The sequence below is a fragment of the Myotis nattereri genome (genome assembly GCF_964212035.1).
Source record: "Myotis nattereri genome assembly, chromosome: 1".
Lineage (NCBI taxonomy): Eukaryota > Metazoa > Chordata > Mammalia > Chiroptera > Vespertilionidae > Myotis > Myotis nattereri.
Window position 1 is genome coordinate 122210741 of NC_138075.1, and position 27288 is coordinate 122238028.

Consider the following 27288-nt stretch of genomic DNA (forward strand, 5'->3'; position numbering starts at 1 on the left):
CCTGGAAAATTTCTTTGTATTTATGTAAATTTCAGTGCATTTGGGGCAAAAGGGGAAATTTCTGGTTCATGTGACCTGCTTTGTTTTTGATTCGGGTTGTTTTATTGAACAGGATGATTTCTTTGCCGGATCCTTATCCAGATGGATTTGAAGAATGAAGCCAAGGACAAAAGGTGGTAGATGAAAAGTACAGAAACTTTATTGCAAGCAAATACTACCTCTAAAACCTTAATTCTAAATCCTAAGCCTAAAACTCTTGGTTCAGAGGAACAGAGGGGCCACCTAAGAAAGGTGTCCTCTAAATTCCTAATCCTAAGACTGTCCCTCCTGGATGGACAGAGGGGCCCCTAGGAAGGGTGATCGCTTCTTTATTTGTCTTGAGGCATTAAATAGGCTGGAGACCCTCCTTTTTGGGACCTTAGACCTGTAATCAGCTCCCAGGACCCCCACATCTGCACTTTTCCTAGTTTGGTCACCTTATCTGTTTAGTTTGGGGCCACTTTTGATTTATCTTATGGTTTTCTCCCAGTTGTGCTGGCAGAGAAAGCCTTATCTTGTAGCTCTCCCAGCTGCTCAGGTCAGGGCTACTTTTGGTCTAATTCATGGTCATTTTAATTGCTCAGGCCAGAGATACCCTTGTCCTTGGTTTATGGCTGTTTTCATTGCTCAGGCCTGAAATACCCCTGTCTGTCCTTGGTTTATGGCTGTTTTAATTGCTCAGGCCAGAAATGTTTCCATCTGCCTCTGGCATTTCTCTCTCATCTGTACAAGTAAGATAAGCACCCTGCATCTTCCATTCTCCATCCATGTGTTCCTCTCCCATGGACCATACTCATTCCTAAAACTCCCTAAACCTGCCTATTTTATCCCGAAAACTCCTTTCAGTTTTATAGCCCATATGCCCATATGTTGAGCATAGAGTAGGATTAGAGCAAAAATCCTTTTAGGATTTAGGAATGCTGAAGTGATTAATATGTCCTGATATAACAGTGACAACAGCATAGAACAATTAGCCACTTAATAAATTAAACTTCATTTATAAGTCTTCTGGGAGGACTCTGTCAGATTAAGTAAGATTCTGTGCCTTAATTGTCCGTGAAGTTATGAACTGAGCCTCGCTCTCCATTATGAAGATCAAGTTCTAAAGTCCTGGCCATACTCATCCATCATTTCTTTGTCTCCTCAGGGAATCATGACTTTAATGAAGACAAATTCCATTACTTTAAACATTTATTCTTGGTAATAAAAATCCAACCAGGGTCCTAACTAATGAATTGACAAATTGTTTTACTGTACCCTATTAAAGGTATTAGTTGGTATTGGTTGCTTTTTTGGATATTTTATTATAGTATTTTTTTGTGTGTTTTTGTTTTGTTTTGTTTTGTTTTGTTTTTGATAGAAATATAAGAAATTCTGATTCACTCACTGAAGAATTTGGAAGCAGTCTGGGGAACAGGGAAAATACAAGATGAACTGAGATAGAAAGTAAGATAAATACTTGAAGACAAATGGAGGGTATGTCAAAAGAATATTCAAGTCAGCTTGAAGGGGCTCCTATTGGCAAAATTAGGAGATCATTTGAACATAAAAAAGAATATTGAGTGTGGATGATTGTATAAAAAGGAGGCTTTTGTGTATATCTTACCTTAAGGAGAACAATTCAATATAGAAGCAGTGTATGAAGGCTAAAGGATTGGTTTGGGTTTTAATCTTGACTCCATTACCTCTTTTGCTATTAAGTTCTTAAATCTTTCTATTCATCAGCTTCCACATCTATAAAATGGGAATAATAATAATAATAATAATACCTATGTCAAAGGAATGATAAGAGGATTGGCTAAAACAAAATTTGTAAGTGAAGTCTTTAGAAGAGTCCCTGGCACATAGCATGTGCTAAATAATTATTATTACTTTTATTATTGTTGTCTACAATACCCACTATCCATTAGGGAGCTTCCATAGCAGCTCTGGGATTTGTTTTAGTTTTTCCAGTTTTTTTGAGACATAATGACATATAACACTGTGTAAGTTTAATGTGTCAATGTATTGACTGGATACACCTATATTGTGAAATGATTACCCTAGTGGTGTTAGTAAATACCTCCATCACTTCACATAATTATCATTTCCATTTTGTGGTGAGAATACTTAAGATCTATTCTCTTAGCAACTTTGACGAATATAATGCAGAAATTTTGCCTATAATCACCATGCTACACATTAGTTCCCCAGGACTTAGTCATCTTATGTTTTTTTTTATTCTTTTTGTGTTAATTTTTGTGTATGATGTCAAATAGCAGTCTAGTTTCATCCTTTTGCATATGGCTTTTCAATTTTTGCAGCACAATGTATTGAACAGGCTCTTTTCTCCAGTGTATGTTTTTGACTACTTTGTCAAAAATCAGTTGCCCATATACATGAGGGTATACTTCTGGGCTCTCAGTTCTGTTACAATGGTCTGTGTGACTGTTTTTCTCTGAATACAATACCATCTTGACTATTGTAACTTTGTAGTATTATTTAAATTGGGGATGTGAGACCTCCATCTTGTTCTTTTAACTCAGGATTGGTTCTGGAAACTTAGGTTTTTTGTGGTTTCATACAAATTTGATTTTTTTCCTATTTGTTTGAAAAATGACATTGGGATTTTTATGGGGATTGAATTAAGTCTGTATATTGTTTTAGGTAATATGGCCATTTTAACTAGTTGATTCTTCCAACCCATGAACAACAAGTATATTTCCATCTCATTGTGTCTTCAATATCTTTCAATAATGTCTTTTAGTTTTCAGTGTGTAGCTCTCCACAACCTTTGTTAAATTTAGTTCTAGGTGTTTTATAATTTTGTTGCAATTGCAAATTAAATTGTGGTGGGTTTTATTTTCATTTATTTTCTGAAATTTTATCAGTTTTTTGCACATTAATTTTGTATCCGGCAACTTTACTATGTTTGTTTATTATCTCTAATAGTTTTTTGGTGGAGTCTTTAGGGTTTTCTATATTTAGAATCATGTCATCTGCAAAAAGTGACAATTTCACTTATTTCCAATTTGGATGCCTTTATTTCTTTGCCTTGCCTCACTATCCTGGCTAAGACTTCCATTACTATGCTCAGCATCAGTGGTGAGAGTGGGCATCCTTGTCTTCTTCCTGATGCTAAAGGAAATACTTTCAGTTGTTTGTTTGTTTTGTTTTTTTTGCCATTGAGTATGATGTTATCTGAGAATTTGTTATGTATGGTTTATTTTACCCATTTTATAATAGCCATTTTGTTGTGCTTTTTAGTTATAAATGAATGTTGTTTCTTGTCAAATGCTTTTTCTACATCTATTGGTATGATCATATGACTTTTATCCTTTATTTCATTAATGTGGTGTATCAAACGGATCAATTTGCATATGTTAAAACATCCTTTTGTCTCTAGAAAGAACCCTACTTAATTGTGATATACTATTATCATTTTAATGTATTGGGTTTGATTTGCTAATATTATTTTTAGGATTTTCGTGTCTATATTCATCAGAGATATTGGTCCATAGTTTTCATTTTCGTGTTGTCCTTGCCAGGTTTTGATACCAGGGTTATGTTAGCCTCATAAAATGAATAAGGAAATAAATGCCTCTTCATCAATTTTTTGAAAGAGTCTGAGAAGTATAGCCACTAATTCTTCTTTGAAGGTTTGGTAGAATTTACTAGTAAAGCCATTTGGTCCTGGACTTTAACTTTTTGGGAAGTTTTTGATGACTATTTCAATTTCTCTGATGTTGATCAGTCTATGTAGATTTTTCAATTTTTCATTTATGGAGGTTATATGTTTCTAAGAACTTGTCCATTTCTTCTCGGTTATTAAATTTGGTAGCATATAGGCTTTCATAGTATTCTTGTATAGTCCTTTATATTTTTGTGGTATCTATTGTAACTCCTTTTTCATTTTTTATTTTATTAGAATCTTTTCTGTTTTGTCCATAGTGAGTCTAGCCAGAGCTTTCTCAACTTTATTAATAGTGTGTGGTTTTTATAAACAGCTCTTTCTTACATTAATTTTTCTAGTGTCTTTTTGGTTTAATTTTGCTCTAATTTTTATTACTTTCAACCTTCTACAGACTATTTGCTTTTTCTAGTTCTTTAAGGTGAAATGTTAGGTTGTTTATTTGATATTTTTCTTGTTTCTTGAGGTAGTCCTGTAATGATTTAAACTTCCCTCTTATTACTACTTTCGTTATATCCTCCAAATTTGTATATTTCATACTGTCATTCTCATTTGTCTCTATGTATAGTTTAACCTCACCTTTTATTTCTTTTTTGACTCAGTTTTTTTTTAGTAATATGTTGCTTAATTTCATATATTTATTGTATTTTTTAATTTACTTTTTATAGTTAATTTCCAGTATCAAAGCTTTGTGGTTAAAGGATATACTTGTATCATTTCAATGTTCTTAAATTTTTGAGGCTAGTTTTATGCCTTAACATATGGTTTATTCTTGAGAATGTTTCATGTGCACTGGAGAAGAATGTGCATTCTATTGTTTGGGATGAAAGTTCTGTAAATCTCATAAAAGGCAGTGCCACATCTTCTTTATACATCATCCCTCAAAGGATTCTTACGTTGTTTTCATGTTTCAGCTGTTGTGAATAATGCTGCAATGAATATGGGGGTACATATATCTTTATAAATATGTATTTTCAATTTTTTTAGGTTGGCATGAGGAGGGATTGCTGGGTCATATGGTAGGTCTATTCTCAACTTTTTTGAAGAACCTCCATAATGTTTTCCATAGAGGCTGCACTAATTCATGTTCCCACCAGCAGTATACAAAGGCCTTCTCCACATCCTCTCCAACACTTGTTATTTCACTGGGAAAGGGTGATGAGAAGAGGATGAAGAGGGTGAATGGGGTCACATATGGTGACAGAAAGACTATCAACTTGGATGGTGATCACACAATGTAATATACAGATGATGTATTATAGACTTGTACACCTGAAACATATATAATGTTATTGACAATGTTACTTCAATACATTTATCTAAAAATAATAATGTAATTGTAATAAAATTACTTCTAAAAAATTAATTTTCAGATTACTCATTGCCAGTGTATGGAAATATAGTGGGTTTTGTCTATAGATTTGTATTCTGTAAACTTGCTGAAGACATTATTTTTATACGTTTTTGTGTGTGGATTCCTTAGGGTTTTCAGAAAAGATATGTCACCTGTGAATAGAGTTGAATTTAATTCTTTCTTTTAAATCTTGTGTCACTTTATTTCACTTTCTTGACTGATTGGCCGATCTAGACCTCCAGGACATTGTTGAATAATAATGGTAAAAGTTTTGTCCCTGACTTTAAGAGTAAAGCACTGTTAAATGTCATGTTAAATGGAGAATTTTCATAGCTGCCTTTTAGCAGTTTCAAAGTTTTTATCATAAAAGCATGTTTGATTTTGTAAAATGCTTTTTTCTATGTATTGATATGACCATATTTTTCCCATTTCTTCTCTAAATACAACAAAATGTAATGATTGGTTTTTGTGTATTAAGCCAACCTCGCATTCCTGAGATAAATTTGTTTATTATTAAGTTACTAGTGGCCCGGTGCATGAAATTTGTGCAGGAGGGGGTTGTTCCCTCATCCCAGCCTGCACCCTCTTCAATTGGTGACCCCTTGGGGGATGTCCAACTGCCAGTAAACCAGTGGTAAGACTTCCCTCTTGCAATCTGGGACCGCTGGCTCCTAACCACTCACCTGCCTGCCTGCCTGATCACCCCTAACTGCCTCAGCCTGCCTGCCTGATCGCCCCTAACTGCCCTCCCATGATGGCCTGATCTCACCCCCAACTGCCCTCCCCTGCAGGCCTGATCTAATCTCCAATTGCCCTCCCCTGCAGGCCTGATTTTGCCCCCAACTGCCCTCCCCTACCAGCCTGATTTCTCCCCCAATTGCCATCTCCTGATGGCCTGATCACCCCTAACTGCCTCTGCTTCGGCCCCCACCACCATGGCTTTGTCCAGAAGGAAGTTGGATGTCCGTAAGATGGCTGGTTGACCCGGTCTAATTAGCATATTACCCTTTTATTAATATAGACAGATTATATAGGATAGATTGCTTAAACGTGGGGGAAAGCCTTTTTCAGGAGGAGGAGATGAGATGCTCTTGACAGACAAAAATACATAATCCCTTTATATGGACTGATAGCCAGCCGTATGCACTATACTGCCAAACTGATCATTAAAAAAGTGAACTGCTTTCTTACACCTTACAACAAACAGCTGTTGCCCTCAAAGCCCCCACCTTATGTGCTGCCTTTGCAGTTCACCCAGATTAGGCTCTGATTGGTTGGTTTCTATGCCAGTCAGCATCAAAAGCTCCGCCTCCTAGGTAGCCATTGGCTCCTCACAGTTCACCCAGATTTGGTTCTGATTGGTCAGTTTCTATACCAGTCAGCATCTCCAGGCCTATCTCTGGGCCTGATCAAAGAGGCAGGGCTGATCAGAAGCCTGGCAGAGGCCTGGAGAGAAACAGAGGTGAGGCTGCTGGCAAAGCCAGGAGAGAAAGAGAGAGGCAACGGCTGATCAACAGCTGCCACGGAGGCTGGGGATCAGACCCTGCCTCTCTCTCTCCAGGCCTCTCTCCAGGCCTGATCTGCAGACACAGTTAGTGCTGGGTCTCTGGCTGGCACTGGCTGCAGTCAGTGCTGGCTGCCAGGCAACCCAGCACTGACTTCCGGTGTTTGATCGAGCCTTGGTCGTTCTGGAGGTTACGGACCCTGGCTCTTTATATATACAGATGGTATATTATTCTTTATATATATATTGCTCATTGAATTTGCTAATGTTTTATTGACGATTTTTATATTTTTATTTGTATAGAACATATACCTGTAATTTTCATCTACTGTGATATATGTATGGATTTGGTATTAGGATAATACAGATCTCATAGAATGAGTAGGGTTGAAATGTCATCTAAGTTTTGGATTAGTTTGTGAAAAATAAATGCCAATTTTTATTTAAACATTTATTAGAATTCACCAAAAAAAAAATGCCATCTGGACCTGGATTTTTCTTTATTGGAATATTTTATTACTAATTTATCTTAATATTTGCCTATGATTTTATTACTTTTATGGAGGAGATAATTTTGGAAGTATTTATTCTGGCATCTGGAAGTGTGTCTTTATTGGATGTTCCTTTGAAAGCAAAGTGTCTCATAAGAAATCCTCACTTTCCAATTACATTTTACATTTAATATTATTTTGTATTAGTTTCAGGTGTACACATAGTGCCTAGACAATTATATACTTTACAAAGTTGTCCACCCGATATTTCAAGTACCCACCTGACACCATATTTAGTTATTACAGAATTATTGACTATATTCCCCATACTGTACTTTTAATGAACATTGGTAATTTCAATCTACATTCCCTTCTACATTTTTGTCTCTTATTAATTTATTTCTAGATTAACCTTTAATCTAAATTCAATCTAAATATTGAAGATATTGAAGAAATGTTTCATAGAAAGATTTAGAAGTAATAGTGAAATAATAAATTAATATAGCAATATTTATTTTTTGAAAAAATAGCACATTTAATTATTCTGTAGACATTGTGTTCTAATATTTTTAAATAGATGCTATGGTCTTGATTATCTACTTAATTTGTATTAAAATTGACCAAGAGATAGTATTTTAGTCTTGAATTTAGACTTTTTGTGAACAAAGTATTTGAAGAAAAGTATATAAATACATTCCAAAATGAAAAATTAGCTCTACCTCTTATGATTCATAATATATATGTGGGGATATGCCCTTACTTGTCTGCCTATACTGAGTCCTGAATTTTGGTGTCAGCTTATAGTCATGCAGCTTTATTGTAACAGTGTAAAGTGAGAAATATTCATATTATTGTTTTTCAGGGATATTTTTTAAATGATGTAGAATTTCACTACAGTATGAAGTCAGAATACTATATATGCACATTGTTGTCTAGTGAATTTATGTGTCTCCTATTTATGATGATCTGAAATAATTAAAGTTTTCACAGTTAAATGAATCTCAAAATGCAACTACAGGAATTTTTTGAGCGAGAATCAGGGTAAGTTTACAAAACTGAAGTTGATATGCTCCTATCTAAAGTAAAAAGAGAAAATACAAAAAAATAGAAAGCACAAGATAAAATGTATGCAGAAACATTTTTATATAGGTCCTATTATAGGATAAGATTATGCCACTATTTTAACAAATTATTTATTTTTTAATATATTTTCATTGATTTCAGAGGGGAAGAGAAAGGGAGAGAGAGTTAGAAACATCAATGATGAGAGAGAATCATTGAATGCCTGCCTCCTGCACACCCCATACTGGAGATCAAGCCTGCAACTTGGGCATGTGCTGTGCCCTGATCAGGAATCGAAACATGACCTTCTGGTTCATAGGTCAATGCTCAACCACTGAGCCATGCTGACCGTGCTTCACAATTTATTTAAAATAAATCTATAATATTTAAAAAGCTAAATCACATTTATAACTTAATAAAATATAAATTTTTAATATCTTCCCCAATTTTTAGCACCAACTACCCATGTGTATAAACAGTCTTGCAATAAGTATTTTATTTTACATTTTTGATATTTGGATTTTTTCTCTTCTTATTTCCTGGTATCTTTCCTTTAACTATAGAACCATAACCAAAAAATTCTGAAGAAGGGATGAGTGACTCAGCCCGTCTCCTCCCAGCAAGGTGGTTCAGGTAAAATAATCATGTACATCTGACCTTCAAATAGAATACTCCAGTGATTGCTCAAAGGCCAGTTCAACACTTCACTGTTCTGTTGCACTTTCACATGTAATACTCAGGAGTTGACATTTATAAAACTGTTGGTGAACTCTGGAGACATTCTGAGGGCTGAGGTGTTATATGAATTTCTTCATCATGGTAATAGATATGTGTTAGAAAATAACACTGAGATCTTTTGAAAAAGAGAGCCAAACTTTATCATTTATTTAATTGGATAACATGAATAAATATAATTTCATAAGGTTATTTGCAGTGAGTATGCAAATTCATATTAGTTTTACTCAAAGTAGCCATTTAAGTAAATCAGTAGGAAAAATCTCATACTAAAACATCAAAGGAAAATGTAAAATACTTTACAATAATCCACATATGTTGTTACTTTTTCTGTAACTCTCCTTATAGAATATCCCTGATATAATGATTACTTGGCATTAATTTTCCTCATAGAAGGCTAATGAGAGATAATATTTCATGTACAGAAAAAAACAAACAAAAAATTTTGTGGGTTTCATTGAGACAAATTATTTCTAATATGTTTTTATATTTCAATAAATTAAATGAGAAAGTAAGTACATATTTTTAAGAAATATAATGAATGCTTTTAGCTATAGCATTTAACTTTAAAACATTTTTAGTCATCAAATAGTGCTATTCTGATGTATTTCTTTAATATTGCAGTTACATGGAATTTAACTTGGGGATATGCATTTTTTATCATTATTTATATCTATACTAGAGGTCTGGTGCACAAGATTCATGCACTCAGGGGGTGGGGGGGGGGGGGTCCCTCAGCCCAGCCTGAGCCCTTTTGCAGCCCAGGAGCCCTCGGGGGACATCTGACTGACAGCTTAGGCCCGCTCCCTGCTGTAAGTCAGACATCCTTAGTGCTGCCGCAGAGGCAGGAGAGGCTCCTGCCACCATTGCTGTGCTCACAAGCTGTGAGACCGGCTTCTGGGCTTCTGGCTGAGCTACGCTCCACCTGTGGGAGTGCACTGACCACCAGGGGGAAGCTCCTGCTTTGAGTTTCTGCCCCCTGGTGGTCAGTGTGCGTCATAGGAACTGGTCGTTCCACTGTTTGGTCAATTTGCATATTAGCCTTTTATTGTATAGGATATCAATGTGTTCTTTAAAATTTGGAATATCTGTTTCCAGTTATTTACATTATCAGCATCACTATATTTCTCATTTAAAATTTGATACTTATAATTAATAGAAACTATATTTTCAGTTGAAACATTACTCCTGAATTCAACTACATACTTATATAATATTTATGCTAATAATTCCATTTAGTATTTTAATTTAAATACTCTTAAAAACCATGCAAGATAAGATTTCATTAAATTTAAAAATCAGTAAAATTTACTGATAATACTATCCATAGAAAATGTTTGTTGAAAATTATGGCTTTGTACATCAAGTTGTAAAACAAGTTAACTAATGATATATTTCTGGATACACACCCATATAAATACACCTGCTTATACATATATTTAAAAATTAATTTAAACTGTAGTGTAGATGTAAAGGTAAGATCTAAAACTGTAAAAATTTCTAGAGAAAAATATTGGAAAGTTTGCAGGACATTGATTTACTTAAAGCATGATCTGTAAAATATACATTTAATAAATTGGGCTTCATTGAAATAAAACATTTAAGAACATGCAAATTTAAGCCAGAGTGGGAGAAAATATTTGTATATGACTCACCTCATAAAGAATGTGTGTAGAGAATATGTAAAGACTACTCAAAACTCAATAAAAAGTAGATAACTAACCCAATTTAAAAAATTGATCAGTTACTTTATAAGATAGGAAATATATCTGGCAAGTAATCTTATTAAAAGATGCTCAAAATCATTATTCATTGATGAAATGAAAACTAAAATGCATTTATTGCAATGCCTTTAAAACTACAGAAACGACTAAGTACTGGTAAAAGATGTGGGACAATTGGGCCTCTGATGTTGTTGGGGGAATTCAAAATTGTACATGCCTCAAGTTACAGTTGGGCAGTTACTGATAAAGTACACATAAATTCATCATGCGACCAGTCACTGTATTTTCAGAAATTTGACCAAATAATATGAAAACCTATGTTCACACAAACCTGTACATACATGTGTATAAAGGCTTTATTAATACTTAGCACACATGTCCCTCAACTGTGAAATGAATAAACAAACATGATACATCCAAATTTCAACAGCAGAAAACTATCCTACCATCTTAAGTAATGAAACATGGCTTCATGAAACAATATGGATGGATCACAAATACATTTTGCTAAGTGAAAGACTCAGAAGTAATTCAAAAAGTAACTTATTGTGTGATTTAATTTATGTGACATTGTTTCAAATGCAAATTTTAGGAACAGATATCAGATCAATGATTGCCAGAGTCTGGAAGAAAATGGAGAGGTTGGTTACACAAAGATAGGACAAACTTTTGGAATGATGTGCACCTCATATTCTGATTTCCTTGGGGCCCTAAGTCTGTATACATTTATAAAGATTCACAGAACTAAGTACTTAATAGTGCAAATTATATGTGTGTAAATTAAGGCTTAAATTTTAAAATAGGAAAATATATTCAGCAAAGGTTGGATGCCATAAGTGCTCATTAATTAAAACCTGATAATGTAATTGTTGTTGATGGCACAAAAATATATAAAAATGAATAAATATGTAAAAGGTAATAAAATAGAGAAAAATTTTAAGCAATTTTAATAAAAGTTGCATTAGTGTCCTTCACTTTTTCTTCAACAACTTTCTTTGTGGAACCAATCTCTAAAATTGAAAAAGAGTATTTCTCCTGTGTGCATTTTAATTCACCATTTGAATAAAACAACTTATACCTTGCCCCAGGCATGTAATCTGAATTAGCATAAAATTGATTTAAATATATCAACATAGAATGTGAACACTGGTGTTCAATGAATTCTTCATGCAGCTTTTTTAAGTTACATTTATTAGAAACAGGTTTCTTTTGCCTTTTCAAATTTCTTGCATTATCATCTTCATTGTTAAATCAAAAAACCCCTTGAAGAATTAATTTTTGAGATAAACTTCAAAGTAGTTTAACATTCTTTTTAAAAAAAAAAATTAATATTCTCCTGAAGTAATATATGCAGTATCTCCCAGGAGCCACCAACCCAAGACTCTCCTCACACAGCCCTTATCTGCTCTGCCCACTCTCTGCTGGGGCCCAGGGTGAGTGGCTACAAAGAAATTGTGTGTTTTGGCCTTTTAAGAGAGTGTCTGTTTTTCTAGCCATCTCTCCCTGGTGAACAGAAACCCTGCTGCTTTCCACAGCCAGATGTTATGTGGGCACCTTTCCCAGTTCTGGTGCTCTAGGCTGGGGAGCCAGGCTTGGAGGTTAAACCCCAGACTTCTCAGGGGGAAACCCCCACAGCTGAGATATCCCTCTGGAACTTCAGCTTCCACCTATGGAGCCCAGCCAGCCCTCCCTCCGGTGCCTCCATATTGCCTACCAGTCTCCCTGTAGCCTCCTTCAAAGGTCCTTGGTTATAAGGATTCTCTCCAGCTACTCTCCAGTTATTTATTCAGGATGATTTTTTCTATACTTTAGTTGTAAACTCAGTTTGCTCCTGGGAGGAGGTCAGTGTAGTTTCCACTTAATCAACTGCAGTTTTTATCTCCCCAGATTTATGCCTTTTGAATGTACATTATAAAAATATTAGAGGAATTTTTATTGTAACATTAAACCTTAAAGTAAATAGCAAGTGCGTTTTGAATTCAAAGATACTTTAGTCTTATTTTTATAGTATACCATGGCACCTCATTCTCTACTCTTTTTACTTGTAACTCATTTATAGCTTTATATTTAAAAAGGGTTTCTTATTTATAATATACTAGAGGCTCAGTGCATGAAAATTCATGCACTGGAGGCAGGGGGGCCCGGGAGTCCCTCAGCCCGGCCTGCTCCCTCTCACAGTCTGGGAGCCCTCAGGGGCAGGAGGTGACCCAGTGATCAGGGGAAGGTGATGCCCCATCACATCTCTGCTTCCGCCACTGCCATCAGCGCAAGCCTCAGCCATCCCTGGTTACCTCAGCCTCGGGCGGCCCTGGGTGGCTGGGCAGCTGACAGCTAAGACTTGCCTGCACCTCGGGCTGGCCCTGGGCAGCTAGGGGCCTCCGAAGGCAGGTGTGTGGCAAAGCCGGGCCAACCTCGCAGTGGGCCTGGCCTTGCTGCATGCCTGCCACCCCAGCAAGGCTGAAGGGACTGAGTGCAGTGATCTTGTGGCTGTGGGTGCTGCCATCTTTGAGGGTGGGGCAATCAATTAGCATATTCCCTCCTTATTGGCTATGGGTGCTGCCATCTTTGCAACAGTGTGAGGGTCAGTTAGCATATTCCCTCTTTATTAGATAGGATACTTAGGTCTTATTTTATATATTGATTTTGACAATTCATTTTTAGTTGGCATGTTTAAAACATTCCTATTTGAAGAGATTATTAATATGCTAAAATATCTAATCTATTTGTATCTGTTTTCTATAAATTGCATTTTTGTTGTTTCTCTTTTCCCTTTTTTTCTGCCTTCTCTTGTTTTAACTATTTAATATGATTTCATTTCTTTCCTCCCTTAGCATATCATGCATATCTCTTTTTAAAAATACTTAATAGTTTCTCTAGAGCAGTGGTTCTCAACCCGTGGGTCACAACTCCTTTGGAAGTCAAACAAACCTTTCACAGAGGTCACCTAAGACCATCCTGCATATCAGATATTTACATTACGATTCATAACAGTAGCGACATTACAGTTATGAAGTAGCAACGAAAATAATTTTATGGTTGGGTCACAACATGAGGAACTGTAATTAAAGGGCCAGAAGGTTGAGAACCACTGCTCTAGAGTTATAAAATTTCAAAACAATCTAAGTTTGCTTTCAAACAATGCTTTACTGCTGCACATATAATAGGATATTTCCATCCTTTCCTCCAATTTTTTGCAACATTGCTTTCTGTCAGTTCACTTATCAATATTCCATAATTACCAAATACCTGTACTATTATTAACAAGGGTTATTTTTAGAACATTTAAAAATAATAAAAACCTAATATTTTCTTTAGTCTTTATTCCTCCTCTGTTGCTCTTTCCTCATTTTGATCCAGTGTCAGAGCAGCACACGTTTTACTCTCCCTGAAGAACTACTTGTAACAAAATTTTCAGGGCAGATCTCTTAGTGGTGAATTCCCTCAGTTTTTGTTCATATGAGAAAGTCTTTCTCTTTTACATCTGAAGAATAATTTCCTGGAGATGGACTTCTAGTTTGTTGTTTTCTTTTTTTCTTTAAATATATTGATTTTTTACAGAGAAGAAGGGAGAGGGATAGAGAGTTAGAAACATCGATGAGAGAGAAACATCAATCAGCTGCCTCCTGCACACTCTCCACTGGGGATGTGCCCACAACCAAGGTACATGCCCTTGACCGGAATCGAACCCGGGACCCTTCAGTCCGCAGGCCAATGCTCTATCCACTGAGCCAAACCAGTTAGGGCTGTTGTTTTCTTTTTAATTCAACACATTAAATATTTCACTCTCTTCATTGCTTGCATAATTTGTGCAAAAATTCTACTGTAATTTTTATACTGACACATGTCTTCCCTTGTTTCTCTTAATCAATTTGTATTTGGTTTTCTAAAGTTTGAATATAATATGCCTAGTTATGGATTTTTTTGCTATTTATCCTGTTTGCTATTCTCTGATCTTCCTTGATGGATGTCAGTTTTGAAAAGCTCTTGGCCATCTTTCTCTGCTCTATTTTTTCTACTTCTTGTATTTCACTTGATGTATATTATATCTTTTGATATTGTTAAGCAGTTTTGAATGTTCTTTTTTCTTTATTGTTGCTGTTCTTATCATTTCTTTCTTTCATCTCTTTGTAAAATTTCTATCGATCTTTTCTTTTTTCCTATTGGTCTTACTCTTCACTGATTCTTTTTGGTCATGTTGAGCCTACCAATAAGTCCACTAAAGTCATTCTTCATTTCTATTATTATTTGATTTCTAGCATTGCCTTTTAAAAAATTATTTCATGTGTGAGCATTGCCTTATGACTTATTCATAGCTTTTTATCTTTCTCTCTACATTACCCACCCATCTTGCATGTTGTCTTCCCTCTCCATTAGAGCCTTTAATCTATTAATTATAGTTATTTTTCATTGCTTATCTCACAGTCTCAGTATATATTTTATATTTGAATATGGTTCTTATACTTGTTTTGGCTCTTCAGACTTTTTTTTTTTTTTTTTTTTTTTTTTTTTTTACTTTTGGCATGCTTTTAATTTTTTGTTGAAAGCTGGACAAGTTGTATCAGAACCAATAAATCTTTAGTAAGAATTTATACTAATTTGGGTAGTGCTTGGGTTGTGTTATTTAATAGTTAACATGTCTAATGTTTATTTTAACTTTAGGTTTAAGAGGCTTCAACTTATTTCTCTAGCATATTTTGTTTTTCTCTCCAACCTTCTCTGTTGGCCTTTCCTTGATGCTACTCTAGGCGAGTGTCTATATCTTGTAATCCTTTTAGGTATCATCCGCTATAACTAAACTAGAGCCCTATTAGAGTGGTGGCAAAGAGTTAATAGGAGCATTCAATAAACTTTAGATTTAGTTTCAATTTTTAATGGTCCTGTACCTCACAGCTGTGGCTTCACAGTTTCTGTCCCTTCTCCAGTGCTTTAATTTTTTTTTTTCTCCTCATGCTCTACTGATTGCTCTAACTGTGGCAATCCCAACCTGTTTCTTCAAAGTCTTGTTCCATGATGAAAATGTTGTTTTATATTCCCTCCAGGAAGGCTAGAGAGGCTGCAAAAAGCAGAGATTCTCTTCGTGTAGGTGAGATATAGCTTCAAAATTGCACTCTAATGAGTTTTTCGTTTCCATACCCCACCATCCATCTCCCCCCTCTCCCCTCCGGAATTATAGGCTTCTGTTATTGTTAGGGCTCTGCTTGTTTTATAACGGTTATTTTTCTTTCCCTTCTAATGTCGTTAGGGATCATTCTCAAATTCTCACTATGAGAATCTGGTGGGATTCTCAGAGGAAAAAAATCACAAAAAACTGGGGTCCACCTATAATAGTGCAGCACCCACCCGCCCCCAAGACTGAAGCCTCCCATTCTCGCATTGTACACTTCACTGAAAATTTTCTGGTACTCTCAAGTCAGCTTCTTGGCAGTACCAGATGAGTTCTAATAAGTATTAAAAATATGTCTCCCTAAAAGTAATCATAAAAGTATAGATAAATTGGTTACTATCTCAAATCAACAGTGATGGGAGACTTTATAGAGACAGCTGAGGCTATTTTTGCATCATGTATCACCTGTCAGCAACATAATTTTGGTAAACTGTAAAAGTGGTACACAGCCAGGAATAAAAGGGCTGGTTGAACAAAGTGAAATGGATTTTATCCAATTTGTCCTCTCTAAGGGATTTGAATATGTTTTACTTGTTGTATGTATATTTTTCAGAATAGGTTAAAGATTTATTTTGGCCCTGACTTGTTTGGCTCAGTGGATAGAGTGTTGGCCTGCGGACTGAAAGGTCCCAGGTTCGATTCCGGTCAAGGGCATGTACCTTGGTTGCGGGCACATCCCCAGTAGGGAATATTCAGGAGGCAGCTGATCGATGTTTCTCTCTCACTGATGTTTCTAACTCTCTATCCCTCTCCCTTCCTCTCTGTAAAAAATCAATAAAATATATTTTTAAAAAAAGATTTATTTTGCTAAAAAGTTGGAGCCCTAATAGTCACTAAAATGTTATTTGATTTTTATTCCAACTTGGGCTATTCCAGTGTTGATATAATGTGGCCCAGGCACATGCATTATGGAAGCCTAAGCTGTTACTCTTTACTCGGAAACCACACTGTCCTTACCACCCACAGTTTCTGGAAAGGTTGGAAGATTCAATAGCATCTCTAGGTTAAAATAAGTAAAACTTTTTGAAACCCTTTGGCTTGGCTAAATTTACTCCAATTAGCCCACAGGGCCAGCCATAGAGTTCACTTGTTCACAGACACATTGATTACCCTCTATTAATTGCTAACTAAAAGGTCTTTGCGTTTTGATATTTTTATCTTTTATACTAGACTATGTCCTGCTATGTACAGTCAAGGCAAAATATTACAAGGGACTGCAGTATCACCCCCTGTCCTGTCACCACTAAGTTAAGACTGCCTTTCTGCTTCATAATTTTGAACAAGGATATTTTATGTATTGGAGGAGATTTCACAGAAACACTGCTCTTGAACTTCTTGGAAGGAGGTCCTGTTAACAATAAAATACAGCAAGTTTCAGAGTTAATCCTTGGTTTAAATTTCACAACTAAAGAAGTAATTCAGAATTGCACAGAATTGGAAGAATACTCCAACAGGGGTCCTCCGAGTGAGGATTATCAGGTAGCATAACAAAGGATCCATCTTCCTATATACACAGCTGACCCAAGACCTTCAGAACCAGCAGGTGATGTTAGAGAGTGCACTGCTTCCACTCGTGACATCAAAACTGGACCCGCACCTACATCCTGTTTTGTTTCTTATTTTCTTGCTGATAATCATTCCTCGTCTCATTTTCTATAGACCCCTAGTTGTTTTGCATCTATAATGACTCTTGTCTTCTTTCTTTTATCCTTATTATAATTTTTTATCAAAGTGTACAAATACTAACACAATTTTTAGATTAGCCCAAATGTAGTTACTGCCTTCAGTTTCACCTCTTTTGAGTGTGCCATCTACCATCAGAACCCCACAATCAGCACGGGATAATTCTCTCCTTAAATGATACTTTAGGGAATTACTACGGAGAAGTGTTTCCACTGCAACTATATGGACAACTAACCATAAACAAGTAACCTGTGACTTTGCCAGAGCTACTTGCCTCCTGCAGAGGGGTGGGCAGGAGGGGGCGGGGGAGGCGGGGGGCGGGGAACGACATACACAAAACTTTACTAACCTATTCAGATAATAAGTAATTGTGTATTTGAATTCACCCATCTTCATATGGCAATAACTCAAATATTTGCCACCTGGGAGAGACTAATAGAGATCCAAATATGTAACCAAACTAATGTAAGGCTTTGATGCTTTGTGCTGTGAATGTTTCTAAGTGCCCCATAGCAGATACTACTTCATTTGCAGCCAGGGTTCCTGGTCTTGTTTGCCTCAGAAAAATACCTCATGGAACTTAGGGATGCTGTTTGAAGAGCTGTCTGGACACAGAGACCCTAACCTACAAATAACCGAGTCTGGAAATTCTAATCCAGACACAATGTCCAAAACAAGGAAACTCTTGATTATTTAAACAATCTACTCGCCAAAATTACTGATTCCTTTATTTATTTATTTACTTACTTATTTTTGTTAATCCTCACTGGAAGATATTTTCCCATTGATTTTTAGCAAGAGTGGAAGGGAAGAAGAGAGACAAAGTGAGGGAGAAAAAAACATCGATGTGAGAGAGACATATTGATTGGTTGCCTCCTGTACATGTGCCTGCAACTGAGGTATGTGCTCTGGATCTGAATCGAACCCTTGACCGTTCAGTCCACAGGCTGACACTCAATTCACTGAGTCATACCAGCTAGGGCTGATTCTTTTTTTTTTCTTTTTTCTTTTTTTAATATGAACAATCAGAGCAGTGTCTTCATTGGTGCTAATCATACATATAGAAAAAACGGAAAGAAACATATTGGCAATCCTGAGAAAAGTATTAAAGATGGTAACATCTGGCCTAGATGTCCCACAGGTCAGTCTGAACTCACTGATATGACGAGTGACAGACAATTGCATTGCATTCAATTTTTTTAAATATATTTTATTGATTCTTTACAGAGAGGAAGGGAGAGAGATAGTTAGAAACATCGATGAGAGAGAAACATCGATCAGCTGCCTCCTGCACACCCCCTACTGGGGATGTGCCCATAACCAAGGTACATGCCCTTGACCAGAATCGAACCTGGGACTCTTCAGTCCGCAGGCCGATGCTCTATCCACTGAGCCAAACCAGTTAGGGCGTGCATTCAATTTCTTGTTGGCAATAATGCTGATGTCTGTGCCATTGCTAATATCTTTAGCTGTATTTGGACGAATGAAACAAGCAAGGTACATTTTGCCTTAATGAAAAACCTACTTGTATGCTTGTTTGATCTTTAGGGCCTATGAAATTTACTCTTTTGGCCTGAGTTGGAAAGTTTGGGATCCCTATTCCAAAGCATTTTACATGGAGTATCAATTGTTGTTATTTATGTTATAGTACTAATTATGTTCAGTTCTTAACTAATATGGTAGATCACATGTCTATTAGTATTTTGAAAGCTGTTACTTCTGTGTTGGTGAGATTTCTGAGAAAGCATAGGGAAGAAAGCCCTCTGAGTCAGTACCTTGGCTTTGGTACTGGCCTGGTCATTGGGAAAGTTCCACTATATAGCTGCACAGACTCCCAGTAACTCACAGCTTGGTTCTGCAAAGCTTGCAGTCCGGGGTTACCCTTTTTGGGTGGAGATGGGCTCGGGAGAAGTCCCTGCTCACTGGGCAATGCCATGGGATTGGGTTACCTAGTTTGTTATGTTTTAGCGGCTGTGTTAGGTTGGGCCTGCGTCAATAGCAGATTGTGAACTCACATAGGAAACAGACTGCTGAAGGATCTCCATGGCGAACAGTGTTAGGAGGGAGTAGAGGGCTCCCTAGAACCTGTCTGTGTGCTGAGTGCAAGGAGGACCTCTGGCGGATGTCCCCAGTGAGAGACAATGTGACTGCTAAGATATTTTTGGATAACTCTGGCCCCCAGAATGCCCAGAAGGTGGTTTTCCTGGTTACAGGGGGACTAGAGCTGGATTTTAACAGCTCAAAGTTTGAGTGCTAAGACCAGAGGCATTGTGAGCTGGGCAAACAGAAAGCTGATAAGAGCCAGCAGCTGCCAGAGCCTGGTTTTGGCCAATAGTTATGTGACTTAAGTTGCCTCCTGATGTGGGTATAGCTACAGAAACAAGTCCTTTAGTTTTGAAGGGTTGTTGTAGCCCAGCCCCAGCCCCTGCTCCAGAGTGTTCGCAAAGTTTGGGATGGTCCAATCCCTTGAACTACTTTCAGCCGTAGAGCTTGGGAACGGCGCCCTGGGCCCACTGAAACCAAGGTGATGTGATCCGCGGCGGGAGTGGCAGCTAGGAAGGAGGGGATATGTGTTTTCCTTAGCGTGCGACCCTAAAAGTCCGTTCGCGTCACATCTACAGTTCTTCTTTTGTACCAAACCCTTTCCATCACTGCGACCCTGGCAGGCCACTTCTCCAGCGTCCCCAAGTTAGAGTCATTTCCAGTGTGGGACGACTGGTTAGAATTTGGGAGAGGGAGAGAAGTACAAATGCCTTTGCATATTAAACTTCACCTTTTTAGGGAAAAACTACTCAGCATGTTGGATGATCCCTTCAGTGACTGCAACCACCTGAATGGATGTGGCTACAGCCATTTCAGCAAGTATTCCTTCACTTTTGACCCATAATAAGCGAGGCACTTAAAGTATTGCAGTGTTTCTTAGAGCATTTTATTAGTGCTTCTTGTTCTGAGCAAGCTCCACAAGTAGTTTGATTAAATAGATAAAGTCAAAAAGCTTTTGTGGTGGTAACTTCTGACATGTTTTTTTATAAATCTTGAAGTTTTTTTTTTGTCTTAATCCTTTACACTTGTAACTTGTGTCCATTATTCATCCAGATAAAAAGTCATCAAACTTCAAGCAATTCCTGTCATTGGGACTTTAAAGCAACTGCTACCGCATGGGAGTCTGAATACAACTTCTCTACGTGAGAAGTATGGCCGTCTAAAGCAGCTCTCAGTTTCTTTAACTTGGAGGCCACAAACCCCCAATTAAAAACCACCCTTCTCCTCATGTTGATCTCCAGGAGCAGCACTATGCGGGCTTCAGATGGAACCCCTCAAATATTCTTTCAAAGGAGTCCCAAAGCTGTTTTTCCCCAGCCACTTATTTTGATCAGCTCACACTTAATACGAGGGCTTTTTCCAAGACTGCTAATGCGTTTCTATGGTAACCTGCTCTGGCTTCCAATAATGAATGGAAGGAATTGCTATACTGCCCACCTTTGTCCATTCAATTGCCCATGTCTGCTAGAAATTGATCCTGTACTGTTCTACTTTATTTCCAACTTCATCCATTTCTTTCTTTAAGGTATCTGTTTTTTGATGGAAAGCCCTGAAGATTTGTGAGCTTAGTTCCACCTGATTCTAACCGAGTTCCAGTCTAAAACTAATTTAGTGAACTGTTTCTTCTGGTTTTAGATGTTTAGGGATCTCTGGCTTTGCTATGCCATACAGAAGATTCACAATTTTTCTTTCAGCAAAGATTTCGTACTGAGAGAGTTCTACAGTCAGTTGATTTTCTGCTTCTCCACATGTGTCCAACATCTTCCCAAGAGGAAGTCTTCTTGCTGAGCTGATGCTTCTTGCATATTCTGAGTGAGATTATCTTTCTCTGTGCTTCCTCTGGCATCGGCGCCATGCTGGCCCTGGAAGAACACCACCAGGCTCTTATGAGAATGGTGGCACTTTGCACCGTATTGATGCAAAGCTTGAGCTGTAACAGACCTTCAGAGAGGACTTCTGTTTTCTCAGCTCTGCCCACCGTTTGGTTGGCCAGCTGCTTCGTGCAGTTGAACTTGTTCACTGCAGGAGTGGCAGCCTGACCCAAGGGGATCAGACCGACAGGGCAGGACAGCAGCCGCAGCCATGGCTCCCCAGGCTGGCTAGTGGCCATGTCATTTGTCACTTCTAGTGTCATAGCCATACTTTTATTTTTATTTTCTTCCTGCCATATTACTTCAAACTGCTTGCTGTAAAGATCTCCAAGTTGAATTTAACTAAATCATCTTATCAGTGGTATGCATTTTGTAGAGCATGATCAGGTAATATGGAAGTGTAAAACATGGAATGCATATGATATCATTTTATTTTAAATTTTATAATTTGAATGTAAACATTTACTAATCATGCAATTTAAATATTAGTAGGAGAAATTCTTTTTAGGATGTATATTTTTTTTCTTGTAAGAAATAATTATGGACTTACTTAATTGCCATTTCTGAAAAATAAATTTAAGTTTACCATAGTTATTACTAAATGTGAATCTGAAAATGACTTGTCTCTTGCTTTAGACAAACTGAATTTCTATAGAAGATAATGATATGGATGCACATTTGGAAAAAGATTTAAAGTTTTTTTAATATTTGGCAAGTTTAGCATTGCTAAGTAATCAGGTTATTGGATGGTAATTTCTCACTCAGAACCCTTCAGGAATGAGAAATGGACAGTTAAGTTGACAGTCTGAATTAAAAAATAATAAATTATTAATTCATATGAAAAAAAGAGGCATTCTGGAAAATATTTTTAGGCAGCATTTTTACTGGTTCTCTTAGCAATCATGCTAATTACTAATTCACGTACCACATATCAATGAAATAGTTGTTTATTGAAAAATAACTCAATAACTCCATTATTTGTCAGTTCTTACCTATACATCTGACATAGTTCCATAGAGTATTTTCTTTCAGTTAAATATCCTTTCTGAGCAAATTTTCTCATTAATTTTCATATACTCAAATTAGCTAAAAAGTTTAATGTCATTTTTCAAATCATAAGCATTGATTAAATTTATCACATATAGGATGAACAACTACTTCCTTACATTTAATTTCTCAGGAGGAAATAATAACTAACAGTTAAGTAAACAATGATTTGGATTTGTTAAAAATCATAAGTCAGTTGGTATTCTGTAAAGAGATAATCATCCTTAATAAATACAGTGGGGCCTTGATTTACGAGTGTCCTGACTAACGAGTTTTTTGAGATATGAGCTGTCTCTTGGCCAATTTTTTGCTTTGAGTTGCGAGCTAAAATTCGGGTTACGAGACAGCTTCAGATACCCCACCACTAGTTGGCCCAGCGAATGTCACAGTGAACACCACAACATCAGCCCAACATCACATGTCTCACTTGTTCACTGTTGATTTGACATATGAGTAATTTGAGTTACGAGCTCCGTCACAGAACAAATTAAACTCGTAAGTCAAGGCCCCACTGTAAAAGCTATTGAGTACAAAATGCGCATACTATTTTCAAATTTGATCAAATCTCTAAAAGGAAATACGTAAGGAAAATTTCAAAGGAATAAAGAGACATTCAAGTATGCTTAACTTTGATAAAATCACACAAAATCATGCGGTTGAATCTCATCACAATGTGCCACCATAGAATTTTTCATCTCAGCTCTACTTTAGTGTTTGTGAGCACCTTACATAGACACCCCATAACATATTTCTATGACTATTGTAATGTAAGAACATTTATAAGTTCACCTTACATTGCCATTTTCTGTTAGACATTGCTAGGTTTCACAATGCTTTTTAAGGCTTTCAAAAAACATCCTTGTTAGTTTTTCATCTTGTGTATTCACTGAACTATATAATTGTGGGACTCTTCACTGATCAATACCTCTGACTAAACATGGACGTCTTCCTGCAAAAGTGCATAACCTCAGAGCACACACAATGTGAACAAACCTTAGTCGACTTATTTTACTTTTACTTCCTTGTTCTCCCAATTTAAATCATTTCAACTTGAAATATGGTATGTGATAAATCACATTTTTGGAATGAAGCAGGGAATAAATGAAAAATAGAGCAAAAAAGACTGTTTTGGTAGGGCTGGCAGTTTACATAACTATAGAGAAAAATTACAGGAACTTCTTAATTAGTTTTCTTTGTTGACTCAGCTTTTACATTGACGTTTTAAAATGTTAGTTACTGTTACCTTGATACATCTTGTACAAAAGGTTGCTTGGACCTGAACACTGACTTTCCCAATAGAGTAATATATATTTTATTTTTAAGTATTTACCTATTCCTTCCATTACATTCAGTAGTTCTCCTTTTATTAGTCTACCAAGGGCATTAAACAAACTGTGTATTCTGTGTTTTAATAATCAGTATTTTCCTTCATCATCATCTTCATGATGATCTTGATTATGATCTTCATCTGAAACATTACTACTACAGCAATTAAAAAATTAAATGTTGCAATGTGCCAGTTTCTGAATTAAGGATTTACATATATCATTTTTGCATTTATTTGTAAAAACAACTCTATGTACTATTTCTTGCTTGTTAGGAAAATGTGATTGAGCAGTTATGCAAAAAACTTAAGTAGGAATCTGATTCTAAAACATGTTTCAAGAATGCAGAACCTGGTTGGGGAGATGCCAGAGCCAGTTTTTTGGCAGTGCATCTGTTTTCCAAATTGGATGTACAGACATTCTCTTAAGACAATGTTCTATGGTAGCTAGTCCTTATTTTATGATCTATATTATTTTCACCTACTCACCCTCACATTTCTACTTTATCCTATGTGCTCTTGTTCAGCCAAAATATATGAATATTTGTTTTGCTTTAGAAAGATAGTCCTCAAAATTAAATAGTTATGAATGAATTTGAAGCAAGACTCTCATTCCATAAAGTCACTTATATAGTTTCTGCAGTTAATAACATAGTTTATGCTTTTGTTGGTAAAACGTGAATGTTTTCTCATGCATTCTAGAATAAGGTAAGAATTTTTATTTTCCTCTTTCTTACTCAACATTATGTTTGAGATCCATTGAATCAAATAAAGTATCCAGAAATAGACATACTTTTACATAGCCAATGGATTTTTAAAAAATTCATCAAATCCAATTAATGGGGAAAGTCTTATTTTATTTAAATGATTTATTGTTTAAAGTGCTATAAGTCTTATTTTCCCCCCATTGACTTCTCCTCAGCCCCTCCGACCCCCCAGCACATGCCCTCACCCCCTACTGTCTGTGTCCATTGGTTATGCTCATATGCATGCATACAAGTCCTTTGATTGATCTCTTACTCCCCCTTTCCTCTGCCTTCTCTCTGAGGTTGGACGGTCTGTTAGATGTGTCTATTTCTCTGAATCTATTTTTGCTCATCAATTTACCTTGTTCATAATATTCCACAAATGAGTGAGATTATGTGATACTTACCTTTCTCCAACTGGCTTATTTCGCTTAGCATAAGGCTCTCCAGTTCCATCCATTCTGTTGCAAATGGCAAGAGTTCCTTCTTTTTTTACAGCAGCATAGTATTCCATTGTGTAGATGTACCATAGTTTTTTTAACCCACTCATCTGCTGATGGGCACTTAGGCTGTTTGCAAATCTTAGCTATTGTAAATTGTGCTGCTATGAGCATAAATTGGACAGATCCATGCAAAAAGTGAAACTATGTCTCAACCACCAACATACATCATAAACAAAAAATAAACTCAAAATGGATAAAGGATTTAAAGATAAGATAGGAAACCATAAAAATCTTAGAAGAATCCATAGGCAGAAAAATAGCAGACATTTGTCATAGAAGTATCTTTACCATACAACTCCTAGGACAATAGAAAGTAAGAAAAAAAATAAACAAATGGGACTACATCAAAATAAAAAGCTTCTGCACAGCAAAAGAAACCATCAACAAAACAACAAGAAAGCCCACTGCATGGGAGAACATATTTACCAATGTTATCTCCAATAAGGGTTTCATCTCCAAAATTTACAGGGAACTCATATAACTTAACAAAAGGAAGATTAACAACCCAATCAAAAAATGAGCAAAGGACTTAGACAATTTTTGAAAGAGGACATACAGAAAGCCAAGAGATATATGAAAATATTCTCAAAGTCACTAATCATCTGAGAGATCAAATCAAAATGACAATGAGGTAACATCTCACACCTGTCAGAATGGCTATCATCAACAAATCAACAAACAACAAGTGCTGGCCAGGATGTGGAGAAAAAGGAACCCTCCTGCACTGCTGGTGGGAATGCAGACTGGTGCAGACACTGTGGAAAACAGTATGGAGTTTCCTCAAAAAACTAAAAATGAAACTCCCATTTGACTTAGTGATCTCACTTCTAGGAATATATCCCAATGGGGAAAGTCTTTTCAACAATTTATTTTGGTACAATGGTCTATTCATATTTTTTTAACAAAATAAACCACTATCTCACACCACACACAGTTTAAGACTAATCTTTGACATTAATCTCAAAGCTAAAACTACACATCTTCTATAAGAATACACAGTAAAGTATCTTTACAAACTTGGTGTAGTCAAGATATCATAGAGACCCTGGTCAGTTAAGTAATCCCTCTCCACTTCAGTTTCCTCATCAACAGAATGGGGACAACATTATGGATTTCTCAAGAAGTGAGGGTTAAATGAACATATGTAAAGTCATTAGCATGCGGTCTGCCACATTGTTAAAATGCTCAATAAATTTAGCTAGCCGACACTTGTCTCCTGAGTTCCGGACATATTCAAACCACAGAAATAATCCCTGAAAGTATAGTCTTTTCAGACATGTTTAGATGGTGAAACTGAGGCCCTGAGAGAGCTTGAGTGACTATCACCTTTAAAACAGGAATTTTAGGGGGATATAGGCAGGCTTAGGGAATTTTCAGAATTGGGGTCCATGGAAAAAATCATAGGGCTACAGACTGGGTGAAGGTACATTTCCATAAGACAAGGAAGCCAGGTGCAGTGGCATCTCCATAAGACAAGGGAGCAGCAACAGTTGCATTTACATAAGACAAGGGAGCTGGAAGTAGCCAAAGAAAAGAACAATGAGGGAGGAGGGCATCACATGTCCCATGTGGTGTTTGACCTTTGGGTTCAGGAGTTGCTATAGTGGCCAATCAGAGGGGATATCAGACACAGGGACTTGCAGCCTTTATAAACTGTGGACGAAGGGACTGGGTGGAACCCTTTCCCCCTCCCAACGTGGGAGTCCATTCTGTGGGACCCTTTCCCTCTCCCCACATGGGAGTCTGTTCTGTGGGACCCTTTCCCCTCCCTATGTGGGAATCTGTACTTGTTCTTTAATAAATTTCCACCTTTGCTATACCATCTTCTGTCCGTGGATTCATTCTTCAACTCCGGCAGACAAAGAATCCGGGTTCCAGTCTAAAAATGCCGTTTCACCTTGATGGATCAGTGCAAGAACTTGGAGCCCTTCTGACTGTAGCCTGTCATCTTTTTGGCCCTCACAGTGAGAAGCCATTGTTATAATTCTTAAAACTATTTTGCTTATTTTTAGAAGGCATTAAATACACATGAAACAAGACTTCAAAAAATGCAAGGGGTATAACTGAGAAACAGTCCCTTTGGAATCAAATAAGACTTCTGGCATTGGAGTGGGAACAGGTATTTTGGAGCCCTAATCTGAGGCAGAAGAAGGATCCACAGCAACTGTGACAAGAAAATCCTGGCTAATGGCTGCATTTAAAAGATACCACACTTAAAAAATAAAGATCAAATGAAACTATTTTCAAATAAATGGAAATAGAGAATTCATTTACAAAAATCTTCACTAAGAAATGCTACTATATGAGAACTTGGATTTTCAAGAAAGA